This window comes from Lissotriton vulgaris, chromosome 5 (assembly GCF_964263255.1).
Source record: "Lissotriton vulgaris chromosome 5, aLisVul1.2, whole genome shotgun sequence".
NCBI classification, from domain to species: domain Eukaryota; kingdom Metazoa; phylum Chordata; class Amphibia; order Caudata; family Salamandridae; genus Lissotriton; species Lissotriton vulgaris.
In genome coordinates, this window is record NC_141693.1 from 511,800,938 (window position 1) to 511,814,970 (window position 14,033).

Sequence of the window (14,033 nt, forward strand, 5' to 3'; positions counted from 1 at the left end):
ATTGTGTAAAAAAAGGCATATTACATCAAAGTGGCCTGTTTTTGACAGGAAAGTACATCTAACAGGTGGTCTGCCAAATGTTTTTCTTACCAGCAAATCCATAGTCCTAAACTAGTAGGGAATACTGGCAGTAGGGGTAAAAAGCTGCTAACATGGAATTGTCAAGGTGTAATTCAACTGTAATAATTTATTAATGATTCTAAATTATTAATTAGATCTGGGAGTAATCCACTCTTAGCCTTCAGTTGGTTTAAAATAATCCAAGAGTATTTAAAGTAATCCATGCTCATTTTTGCGTTGGCATTAAATCATCCTAGTGTAATCAACACTGAAAATATAATGGGGCCAGTCTGATGTAATCAATATCCATCCTGAAGCTGTCATAGGATCATCCAGGAATAATCCACACTCATCCAGAAATTGTCATGGGATCATTCCAGAGTAATCCACTTCCATCCTGGAGCGGTTATAGGATCATCCTGGAATAATTGACAGTCATCCTTAAATTGTCTAGAGCCCATCCTGGAGTCATTATCACTCATCCTGATGCTGTCAATTAGTATTCGTGGAGTTGTAAAAGGTAATCACTCCCTGCCAGTGGAAGTCATTAGAACACCATCCTAGCGTAGTTTTTGTGATTACAGTAAGAGTCATCAGAACACCATCCTAGCGTAGTTTTTGTGATTACAGTAATAGTCATCAGAACACCATCCTAGCGTAGTTTTTGTGATTACAGTAAGAGTCATCCCATTTAAATAATCAGCCCTGTGGGCAGATTTCAGGATGGCCTGGGATGACGTCCCCAGGAATGGCTGGCTGAAGTCATCGGATGACAGCAGAATCACTCCAGGATGATCTTCCTTTTTGACTAGGGTTAGCTACTCATCCTTGGGGACTGTCTGCTACCCTTTCTGTGCCAGGTCCACTGTGGCACAGAAACGTTTGCATCTACACCAAGTAAACGTAACCACCAAAATTCATAACCTGAAACAAACATCTAGGGGCGTATTATGGCGTAAGTGCATTTTCACACCCCCATGCAGAGATGGAATGCCCCCTAGAAGATAGCGCTGGCACTTTATGTATGACAGCGCTAACAGGATTACAAATGAGACCACACAAGGGTTCTGTGGCAACTTCAGTAATGCCTGAGTGCCCCGGGGGGTGTACAAAGTGGGTACAAACACCCGTTGCACTCCGGGGCACTTTATGTAATACAGACCCTAGAGCACAACTCCTTGGCATACTTACCAAACTGCGAACTTAAATGTAGATGCCTAAACTATGTTTTATGAACAGCAACACAGTACTATAGAAATGCCCTAGAGCAATATGTTCTCATTCACGAAATACATATCAGAAACACAATACGTGAAAATCCTGGTCAAGGGGAGTATTCCATGACACAAAAGAGATGCAAAGTGCATGCAAATGCACAATTAAAAAGAAGATCTGGTATACTTTTAACCTAAGTAATACCCCAACTCATTCTGGAGGTCTCATACCCCAAATATCGCTTTTTGTTGCAAGTGTTCAGCCAGGCACGCTGCCCTTGTGTAGTGCATATTTTGAAGAATAGGTGGCAATTATATCTGTAATCAAGGTACCTCTTTCATCAGTGTCAAAAGGTTGAAAGACCGAGGGCCTGATTATGAGTTTGATGGTCTTATTGCCGTGGCACAGTTGTTGCAGAGGCCGCCCCCGAAGGGGGCCTCGAGGGCCGGCTCCATAACGGACGCCAGAGCCCGGGAAGGATCCAGTTCTAGCCGCTGAGAAGGGCCCTGAACCAGAAGGGGCACTTTTGTTGCGGCAACAACTTGCGCCAGGATGGCGCCTAGGCACCTGGCTAATGGGGGGGCCAGGTAAGGTTTTGACCCTCCCCCAAATGTCAGAACCGGAAAAATTGTGGGGGAGTATAAGACGCTGCTCCCCATACTGAAGCTTGTCACTACATTGTGGAGCCCGGAGCGGCGCAGAAGAATTTTCAAGTGGACGACAAAAGGATGGAGGTGCGCCCGCTCACATCTCTGGCAATAACTTCGTAGCAGGAGCCCTAGAGACGCTGCTAGTGGCTGCAGCAAAGATGGTGATGCAGCAGCCCTCTGTCCAGTGGCAGTATGGGATTGGCTGGCTAGGGCCCACTGAATATACTCGGGAGCGGGATTCGGCGGAGGCCTCCAATCGGAGCCAGGATATTGTGGGCCAGGTAGAACACCTCAGGGCCGCATCCCACATATCTGAGCAGGGCCCCCGAGTTGCAACCTTTGTGGTGGTTGGCCGATCTGATCAGGTCCGCTGGCACCAAGGATGCACAGAACAGAAGCTGCCTGGCTGCCCCAGAGTTCCATCTGCTGCTGGAACCCCCAAAGATGCTGATGGAGTGTGTATTGGGTGTACAGCAGCCCCCCCCCCCGCCCTATCTGTCGGGAGGTTGGGGCCAGTAGAACATCGCAGGAGTTACAGCTGGGAGCGACACAGAGGTCTTCGAGTTGTGACACAGCCCGGTAAAAGTTTTGGCGCGGAAATCGACTTGATCAGCCTGCGAACAAGCTGCCGTGAACGGTGATGAACTGCAAAGAAACCCAGCCGCCGGGTGCAGTAGGATGCCCCCGCCAAAGCAAAGGACGGCAGAGGAAAGAGGAGGCCGGAGCGAGTGACCCTTCCCCCCCAGCTCCCCAGGCAATGGTGGAAGAAGAGGAAGAGCCAGGCGATAAAAAACACTGGCACACTGGCAGGGGCTCAAAGAAGGAGCAGCGTGCGAGAGTGACCAAATTGATAATTATTGCTTTGTTTGTTTTATTGGGCAAAGGGTGCTTGCTGCGCACAGACGTAGGGGTCGATGGTGACATGGGCTAAGCTAGGGTAGTCAACGGCAATTTCCCCGATAAATGTGGGGATGCCAGCAGGCAAAGCTGTACGAGTCTAAAATGTTGGGAAAGCACCATAAGCACCGATGGTTTGCGAGGCAAGTTCTCCCTTCAAGGCCACGAGTTCAAAAAGTAGAGCAGAGGTGGTTTAGGGAAATGGCGAGGGTTCAGACAAAACCACCTGCGCTGGTACGTCGCGTGCAAGGACCGGTTTACTGCCGTCCCTCTTTAACCCTCCACCATCCCAGGGAACAAAAAAAAAAAAAGCGGCATAGCGCCCCCTGCAGAGAATTACAAAACAGGCAGTAAGAACCCAATTAAAAGGCCATGTTAAAACCCAGCAGCTTGCCTGTAAATTAATTTGCCTGCTTGACACATTTTCTAACTACCCATGCCTTGTGCGCACGTTGCCCCGGTTCTCCCGTCACTGCCCTGCACCAAACCTAACTGTAACAGGTCAATTATCCTCCCCAAGTCTCCCGTTACAGATGGAAAAGCAGCGGGGAAGATTTATGAGGCCGTTGCGCCTCTTTGCGCCGCATTTGCATCACTTTTTTTGAGGCAACTGCGGCGCAAACAATGCGCCCTATTTACAACGTGACGCATCTAGGAGATGCGTCACGTTTTAAAGCACTGCGCCATAAGGAGGCGTTCCTGTGCAGGGGGGGGGCGTTCCTGCGCAGGAACGCCTCCTTAAAGTGGCTGAGTGAAATTTATGAGATTTCACTCAGTCACTTTCAGGGCAATGCTGCGTCAAAACCCTGCGCCTGCTTGAAGCAGGCGTAGGACTTGACGCAGCATTGTGCAGATGGTGTACCCCCGAGCCTTGCTGGAGCTGCGTCGCGCTTGCGACGCAACTCCAGCAATGCGCCACATTTCCGGCACAGATGTGTCATGCATCTGTGCCGTTTTTGCACCATGGTGCACCGCATTATAAATGTGGCGCACCATGGGTGGCGGAGCTGTGGCGCACTGTGGCGCACGTTAACTGGTCATCCCTGGGGATGCACCAGTTAACATAAATCTGCCCCAAAGTATTCATCTAATCGGAGGAAATGTCAATCTATTTGGTTTAACAAACCCGCGCTAAATTGGTGCCGAGGCATAGCACAGTCGTGCACAGCCGGGACTCACACAGAAAAACGGGCACATGTAGGTCAGGTGCGATGTGTGTATTCGAATTGAAGGGAACGGAGGGGCAACGGTGTTGAGAAAAGTAGGGTATTGGTTTGAGAAAGTTAGGGTATCCAGGAACCAAAAGTTTTTCAAGGGTCAAAAGTGGCTGTGGAGGGACGAGCGCAGTGGTGAGTCTCCGTCAAAGATAAACACGAGGGTACTCCGCGCTCAGGTGCCCTTCGCGTTGGCGATATTTCTGCCCAAATGACACGACTGCATGCATTTATTTATGTGTTTTTATATAGCGCAGACTTTACCCGAAGGTGTCAAAGGGCTTCACAATAGGAACAGTAATGATGCATGAGGAGAAAATTACAAGTGAACAAATTACAAGAGCAAACGGTAAGTTACATGAGGCAAAAGTGACAATTGTGAGCAAACAAAATACAAAAAGTAGCATACCGTACATTACAGGTGGAAAAAGCGAAAAATGTGCAGGTTACAAAAGTGTAAAAAGCACAAGCAGAGGTATAGTACTATTGAGGTCAGCAATACCTATTACGCACTGAGACGAAAGGAGGAGCTTGGGGGCAGCGATTTCACACAAAAGATAATAATAATAATAATTTGATGCGAGCTTCGGGCAGTCCTGGAAGATGCGGCCGGGCAAACTGCAGGCGTGGGGGTTGAAAGAAAGTGTATCATAAGATAACAGCGCCCTCTAGCGTTCAACACCCAGCAACAGACCTAATTCTCATGCATGCCATTTATCTTACACAAATCACCCGCTCGGTATTCCGACAAAAAATCTCAAGCATTTAGTCAATCAGCCAAATGGCTATGACCGCCCTCTGGTGGGGGGGGAGGGGGGGGGAAGGCAAATCTGGGTGGCTTTACGAGCTCGCGCCACATGGGCGAATTGCGGGATATCGGACAACAGGGCTCGCTGGGGATCAAGCAGCCGGTGACTCGGGAAGTCCAGCCCGCCGTGCGAAAATAAATAAATAAGTGTTTAGTTCAACACAACTGCTGTCACCACGTGCCAGGAATTCAAGAGACCGAACAAGCACTAGCAAAAGGAGTAGGTTTACAATACAAATGAATCCCATCAGAACAGCCCTAATTACCCCAGCAGGGACTGCCTCCACTACAGTCCGTGACAGCTTTAAAGCTACAGGCACGTGTGGGGGGCCAATTTTAGAGTCACTGCCCGACCGAGACCAGGCAGACAATGCACTTGCGGTATGAGAATGGGGGGCGTAACAGACAGATGGACCCAGGCAGCCTGTATTAGAAGCGGCAACCCAAACTCAGAGCAGTGTGCCAAAGGCAAATTGTATTGAGCCACAGGCCTGGCAGGGTCACAAGCCCGCTCCTGATCCAGGAGGCAGGAGATCGACGGAGAACTGAAGCAATGCCCTCTGTATCACAAGGATTTCAGGCTCCCATAACGGGCGAACCAAGTTTCCATCGGGGCTAGCACTAATAGCCAATTCGCTAGGGCAGCAAATGACCATGCATAGCTGACAGCAGGGGGCAGCCAAAGTAGAATAGTTACGAATTGTGGATGGATGTGATACTAAACACGCACACAAGCGGCGCTCAAGTAGCCAATAAATCCAATTGATAAGTCCTCAAAGCGCGTTATTTCAACAATTCACACCATGAGTGAAAGGTCAAAGGTTATTATGTAGGGACAACGCGCGTATTGCTACAGCATTCTGCAAGGCAACAGAATGGAGCTAAAGGGTAACCAGTGTAAAGAAAACACATTCTAGCCAGAACCTCCAGGGAAGGTAGCTCCTTTCTAATATGAACAAAATATTATAATATATTATAATATACCCTGCCTGGAAATGAATGCATAAATAATATCCCTCAGACAGTAGTTGCACACCTCCCACTGAGCCACAAGCCATAAACCATGGCACCCTAGGGAGCCCGTAAGGGGCAGTGGGGAAGTAGATGAGGTACTTGTTGCACATGTGTTTGCTTTTCATAGTTGGTCGGGAGGTGGAGCATTGATTTCCCAGATTGTGTTAAATTCATTTTATTAACCGGGCCTCACGTTATAAACGTGTATTCCCAAAAATATGCAACTGTGATAAGTAAGGGTATTTTGGTGTTAAGTGCTGTATCAGGCCTCCATAAGCTGCAGCTGACTGTCTCCCAATTTCATTTTCATGTATGGCCCATGGCGAGCTGAGACGATGCTGATGAAGCCAAACGGTGAACCAGTGTACCAGTATATGACGGCAAGGAGGGAGCTGAGCCCGCCATTGACAGCAGGATGCATAAAAAGAACAACAGAAGTGTATATAAGAGCATCACATGAAGGGGGGAGCTGCAGGAAGACGTAAGCATCCCTGGCGGCGTGGCGGATAGGAGAGGTACAGCGGATGGTTATGGAGGCACACCGACAGGGCGGTGTGTAGAAGGAGGGCCACTTACACTGGGATGCCGAACGGCAAGGTGAGGAGGCCTGACAAAAGGGGGTAGCAGAGACGGCGCTCGCAGCCCAGACGCAGCCGGACGGCAGGGCACAAAAAGAGACTAGCAAGGTAGCGAGTTGGGGCCTAACACTGGGGAGAGGCTACCCCCCACATGCAAAGGGGCGTGGAAACCAACAGAACAAGTTGGACCACAAAAGTGCCAAGAAAGGAGATACGCCTATAAGAGAGCGGAATAGCGAACTGTCATGGTGATTCATGATTCTAGGATATGCAGAGGAGGCATTACAAGCAAATGATTTATGACCAAGAATGATGGATGAAAATTGAGTTATGGCAATTTAACACAAATGATTTATGACGTCCAAGCTATGGCGATCCATGACACAAATGATTTATGGCACACAATTCATTTATGACTCATGATGTATGACCCTCTGATAGGCAAATAAGTGATAACAGACAAATGATTTATGACTGAAAAAATGATTTATGACCAACAGAATGATCTATGACAAATGATTTATGACAGTCGACGCTAATCATTTATGATGTCCAATTTATCATGACACCAAATGATTTATGACATACGGTGATGTATGACGCATGATTTATGATATACCGTGATAATGATTTATGACCCTGGCCATAAAAGTGATGCCCAGGGAACAAAAAAATTTGTTGGTATATAATGGTAATAAAACTGCGGTCAACAACGACTACAACAAACTACAACTCGTGTTGGCTGTGATTTTGGTAACATGTCTGTTTACGGAGTGGGCCCTGTGCAGGGGTTATGGCAGAACCGAGTACTCTGCAGAGAAGTGGCCTCCCTGCCTGTCGCATTACTAGTTTCCACTGGGTTGGCGGCATCAGTGGCTGAGTAATGACGGCGGTACGTTTTGTGCTGGAAACAAGCCGTATTCAATGCTGACTACACTAATCAAGTAATCCCAGCAAGTCGGGCATCTGTTTTAGTCCAGCTTCGAGATCACTGAACCAATAATGGGAACAGGAAGGCGCTGTAATGATGAGACTGCATAGTGACCTGTAAGTTAATTCATATAGATGTTCAGCAATGTATGTTTTAAAATGATTTTTAATGACTTGAAAGTATTGGAGCTCTTTCCATGTGCACCAGTGCCATCACCCACGGGCACAATCACCCTCTGCACAATTTTTGGACACATATACTGCCTTTCTGCCAACTCTCCATGATGGCGGTGTGCTTGCCGGGAAAAGATCAGCAGAAAGGCAACTAGCAATTTGACCGGCAGAAAGTTTGGAGGGACGGCCTCCATGGGCCATCCCCCGCAGTTTCAGAAATGTCAGCAGTGGCGGGGCTCTGGAGGTGGTATTCCTGCTGACATTGTAATCAAGTGGCCGGACGGCTAGGAAGCGGGCGGTCAGACCGCTGAAAAACGACAGTGGTTTACTTACAACTGAAGTCATAATCCGGCCCCACGGCACTACCCAGTTTCATACTGTAACATACGGGCATCTGAAATGTCTTTGTTGCGGACACATAGTCCAATAAATAGTAGGTGCTTAATGGAAATCTGTATGTGACACCAAACTTTTGCTACCTATAAATCTCATACATTTAACTGAAGTATCTTGTTGCTCGCAACAAATTCTGCTGCAGAGAAGTGATCAGTCATGCTAAGCATGTGATCGGTTGTCTGGTTGTATGTTAGGTGCATGTAACTTTGTGTATTTAGAGGTGGCCGAGCTGCTGAAAACTCCGGCTAGAAAGACTGAGCCTTGGCTCTGGCTCAGCTCGTGGTCTCATTGAGTCCATGATCTGGAGGATAATGTGGCCAAGTTTACCGACTGGATCACTGATTCTCTCACTACTCTCTCCACCTCTGGTCATCGTAGGCTTGGGAGAGAGTCTCCTTCTAAACTTTGGTTCACCTTGGAGTTGAAGATGCTAAAGCATGCCTGTAAGGTGTAGGAGAGAGCTTGGCGTTTTAGTGGCTATTGCCCTATTGCCAAACAGGCCCTTAGAGTTAAACAGAAACTCTATTATTCAGCTATTGAGATAGCCAAAGGCCGGCATTTTGTTACTCGCATTGACAGGGCCAAGAATAATTCCAAAGAAATCTTTGCTATTGTGCAGAGTTTCGTAACTCCTAGCGCCCAGCCGGCGGTTATCCCTTCTTCTGATATCTGGTGCAATACTCTGTCAAAATATTTTAGGGATAAGATTGTTGACATACAATAATCCTTTCTGAATGCACCCAAACGAACATTGATTGTCTCGTTGGGGATGCAGGAGAGAGATTCGGACCGCCTTTTCTCTGCATTCAGCCCGGTGGACATGTCATCCTCGCTTAGAATTCTCAAAGCACTTAAATCTGGCTCACCTAAGGACCTTTGTGCTGCCAGGCTCCTGGCGGAAGTGTCTGACAGGATCAACGGGGAAGTTAACCTAGTGGTCAATCAGTCGCTCCGCGAGGCTTATGTCCCGCCTTCATGGAAGGGGCTCTGATACTGCCTCTCCTCAAGAAGCCGTTCCTTGATCCGCTGCTTCCTGCTAACTACCGGACGATCTCGCTTTTTCCAAGTTTGGCCAAAGTCTTTGAGAAGGTTGTGACTTCTCAGCTTACCAACTTTGTAAAGACAGCTGGCCTGTTACATCCAGCGCAATCGGGGTCTCGTGCTTCGTATAGTACGGAGTCAGCTTTATTGGAGGTGGCAGAGGCAATACGGGATTGTTTGGATGCCGGTGGGAGAGCAGCCTTGGTTATGCTGGATCTCTCAGCGGCATTCGATACGGTGCCCCACTCTCTTCTCCTTGATCGCCTTACAGAAATTGGCATTTTGGGCTCGGCATGGAGCTGGATTAGATCCTTCTTGGAGGATAGATCACAGCAAGTCTGGCTTCCCCCATGTGCCTCTGCGCCTATGCTTTTGTCTACTGGCATTCCGCAGGGGTCATCACTTAGACCCCTTCTCTTTAACATCTATGTGACTCCGCTGGTTTATCTGGCGGAGTCTCTGGGGGCTAAGGTGATGGCCTAAGCGGATGATACGCAGCTTCTGTTTTGTTGGAGGAGGGGGGATGACTCGGTCAGTGTGGTGCAGCACTGTCTATCATCTGTGTTCCATTGGCTGGCGAACGCACAGTTGAAGTGTAACAAAAAAAAATTGGAAGTACTCCTGTTCGGTTTGTTTCCAGGGGATTTCAGAGACAGGTTGTGGCCTCCTGACTTTCCCCGCCCCATGGCGGCTAAGGGCCCGCCAAAAATGTGGGGGATTGGTTTGATGAAAATCTGAACTTTTCTACTCAGGTGAAGAAGCTGACAGGGACCTGTTTCGGCACTCTGAAAATCCTGAGAAAGTTTCTACCCCTTTTGCCAGTCTCCGCCAAAGAGACTGTAGTCCGGGCTTTGATCTTATCCTGATTAGACTACGCAAATGCTCTCTTGGTGGGTAGTCACAAATATTTGATGAGGAAATTGCAGGTAGTTCAAAATGCGGCAGCCAGACTACTACTGGGACTCTCTTCAAGACAGAGTGCCCGGATTCATCTTCGTAACCTGCATTGGCTCCGAGTTGAGTCCCGTCTTAAATTTAAAATGATGTCCATTGTTCATCGGGCCCTCTATGGGTAAGGGCTAATCTACCTGCAGAATAGATTCGTCTTTTACAAACCCTCTAGACAACTGCGTTCATCCGACCAGCTTCTAATACAGAACCCTCGCTTTAACCGCCATAGGCTTGGTGGGAGTTCCTTTACTCGTAAAGCAGGCCTGGCATGGAATATGCCATGGCTGGCGCTTCGGAGTGTGCATGACCCTGTGATCTTTAAGAAAAAACTAAAAACGCTGCTTTTTTGAGTTTTTTAACTTGAGCTTGGATGTACTTTTTGGAGTTAGCGCCGGGATACTTTGAGTAGCTGTGCGCTTTATAAATCTAATATAACATAACATAACATAATGAGCCAAGCTTTCATGTGGTTTTCTGCCTGCCACCCTTGGTCTATTCCCATGCACAAAGAAGTACCAAACGCATTTACATTTTTGTTAAAATGGAGTGTCTGCTTTGCACAAAGTGAAACCAGAAAACCTGGATTATTGGCAATGTTGCCCGACTGGGAGCAGGTACTGCAACAGCTCTAAATTCATGTTTAAAACTATCACTTTGAATAAGTACTTCTCTGTGCACTGCTATAATGTGCTGTATCAATGTCAAAGCAGTCACACATTAAAAAAGACACTTTTTAAAAGTTTGATGAGACGTAATCATATTTTATGTTATCTGTTGTATGATTGACAAGCAAACATTTTCACGGCTCAGCTTGTGCACGGGTTCTAAGAGTCAAGCCAGATCCTTGGCTCGTCACACCCTATTATTTTTGGCTCACCCACCTCTAGTAAAATAAATATGTGTGGACCAGGGACTGCCAAGACAAAACCAGAATGAATCAGTATAATGGCTTTTGATTGACATCCTGTAGATAGGTCAAGTTTTTCCATATGAATCGAGTCTTGCTTGAAAACAAAACTTAAATGGTAGCCAACTGCAAATAGAAGGCTGTCATAAAACTATTTATAAAAAAGCTTATTATATAAACATGCTGGTTCATTTCTGACGCTTACAGGATGTCACTTTTATACAATATCATTTGTGGTTTGTATGCTTTGCCAACTTTTACCAAGTCTTTTCCTCTCCTAACAGCAATCATTTGTTTTTCTAGTTTATATTTTAGTGGGTTACCTCTGCAGGTTGTTGAACTTTATCAACAAAATTGTTTGCCCTTCCAACAACACACCGATCAGTCATTTAAGAGGTAAACCCTTTTCGAAGTTGAAAATGAAGAACCTGAACATCTGTAACTGAAGAACACCAGTAGACTGGTCTGTAGCCAGAAGTATACTTTTAGGGAACATGGCCCCCAGCTATGAATAACATTTAAGCTGTGCCCTATAGGTGCATACTTTCCCAAATATTGGTTGTACTACTAAATATCGACTCCCCAGAGTTTAGAGGTAAAGGAATTCTAGGATTGAATATCTTAAAGTAAGTGCATACAGGGAAGTATAAATGTAATAATTCAACATCCACAAACTTTGAAAAGAAAGTATATATATATATATATATAAATATGTCACTGACCATGTCATGAGTGATGTAATATGTGATGTCATCAGAAGTGCATTGCGGGCGTGCATGTTATAGCTAAGTGACCTAACTATAACTGGGGAATTGTCCAACTATCTATAAAGCCCCTGAAACCTATGTTTTTTTCAGTGAATTTCTAAGGGGTTTTAAATGCTAATTTCTAACTATAATGTGCCTGAAGCATATGGTTTTTTCAGTGAATTTCAGAGGTATTTAAATGCTAATTTCGAATTATAACGTGCCAGAAACTTATGGTTTTTTAAGTGAATTTCTAAGATTTTTTAAATGCTAGTTTGTAACTATGCCTACAGAGGTAGGACATGTGGAGAAAGAAGAAAAAAACGCACAGAAAGAAGCAAAAGAAATGCAGAAAGAAGCAACAGAAGTCCACAAAGACGAAGAAAAGCGCAGGAAGAAGCAAGCCGTGCAGAAAGAACAAACAGAGGAGGAGAAAGAAGCCGTGTTGTGAAATCATCCCGTGCCCACAATTTTTTCAGAAGGGTACTGGTGGTAACTGACTCTGATTAACCAGGCCTAGAGCCAATTCCCATGCTAAAAGACACTTATAATACAGTCAAAACACCTACACACACTAGGGGACACTATGCGTTGGCTTACCCCTGTGATTAGCATTACCTCCTCTGTAAGGCCCTAGTACATAATAGGGCAGGGGGATTAAAACTACCTCTTAAAACGCACCAAGCGGTGTGTTTGCACAGTGGTGAAGGGAGGGGAAGCCTGAAGTGACATGTTTGCAAACACGCCCTGGGGAGTGTTTTAAGTTGAGGAATTAATTCCCCTTCAATCCTGAGGTCCCTGGGGTCCAATGAGCCTACTATGTACCTCCAGTAAGCCCCACAGAGCTGCGTTGCACAGAGGTGTAAAAAGGGGCATGGCTGGACCACCTCTCCGCAACGCAGGCCTGTGGCGCTTACTGGAGGTACCTGGTGGCCTAGTTCGCCCCCAAGGGCCCTCAGGGTTGAAGGGGACTTAATTTACCAACTTCAAATGCACCACGGGGTGCGTTTGCACAGTGGTGAATGGAGGGGCCTTTGGACACACAAAATATAACAAATATTATTAAACAATAAATAAGCTTTGGGGATTAACCCAATACGAATTTAAAGCTTGTGCAAATTTCATTAATACTTAATGATGTTTAAGTTAGATACAAACGAATCCAAAAATAAAGTAAAAAAAAACTCCCATAACGAAATGAGGAAGTATACAGTGAACTACATCTCCCATAAGACATTGCACAAGGAGGAATGCTTCGGTGAATCACATGATGGTGTAAAAATGTTTTTATTGGCTGATTTGAACACAACCATTGTACCGTAATCAAGCTATTAGGGATAGCGAAACTCGTCGGTTGTCTCCATGTACCTGTTTGTAAATGGATTAAAATAAGCCAGGGGAATTAAGAAGCCTGTGAGTGCGTGGTCAATTGATTTCTGCAAGGAAATTTTGTGGTGATATATTTGCGGCGAGGCTCTGCCGCCGACTACACACCTGATTGAGATGCGCCTAAGGTCTGTGCAACAGTGAGCTAACTGCGGCGATATATTACATACTGGCGGTCGACAGTAGCTAGTTATAGTTAGGACCTAGTTTCAAAAGGAAATCCACAATATTCTATTTGGAATAACTTTGGCGCCGGTCGACGAATACACGCAAAATCCTCGAAGAAAATGGCCTGCTCCGCTCCGCTCTGCTCCTTCCCTGAAAGTTTGGGGGTGATTTGTGAAGCAGGGCCGAGAAAAAAGGGAGGTCCCAAAGCGTGTTTAACCAATGCAATTTTCCATAAGACATTTAGCCAGGGCTACAGCCCAAACGACAGAACGGAATTACACCAAATTCGGCAAAAATGTAGAGTTCGGTTCTCAGATGACCCTTTTTGTTAAATGGTGTGAATCTGTTCAGTAGTTCCTGAGAAAATCAAAAGTAAAATCATAGACATATCTATAGATGAAGCACCGTACGCGTATGGTAAGCGTACCGAAAACCGTACAATTATGAGCACGAGCTGCATGCTGATCGGCTGTCAACTGTATGTCAACACTCCAAACCAGGAAGTGTTGGCAGCCATCTTGTGCCTCGGTAGCACAGAGTCACAAGAAAACAGTAAAATAAAGTTGAAAAATAAGAAAAGGGGGCAGGGTTGAAACATCCTGACCCCCTAGGCCTGCTCAGGGGGTCCCACATGGATCCTTAGGTCAAAATTTATTTTATTTTTTTAAATCGCGGGGTATGCGTACGCGGTGAAAAAGAAAAAAAATCGAAGTCTGCTTTATTCTTAATATGCCCCCGGGGGGCCAAAACCGGGGGGCAATTTTTTCCATAATTGGGGCCTTTAAGGCCGGCCGAGCCCCGGGGACCGCCACCCCTGGGGCTTTATTTTGAAGTATGGGGATCTCACGGCACCCCGCAGCCCCGGGGACCGCCAACTCCCGGGGCTTTAAAAAAATTT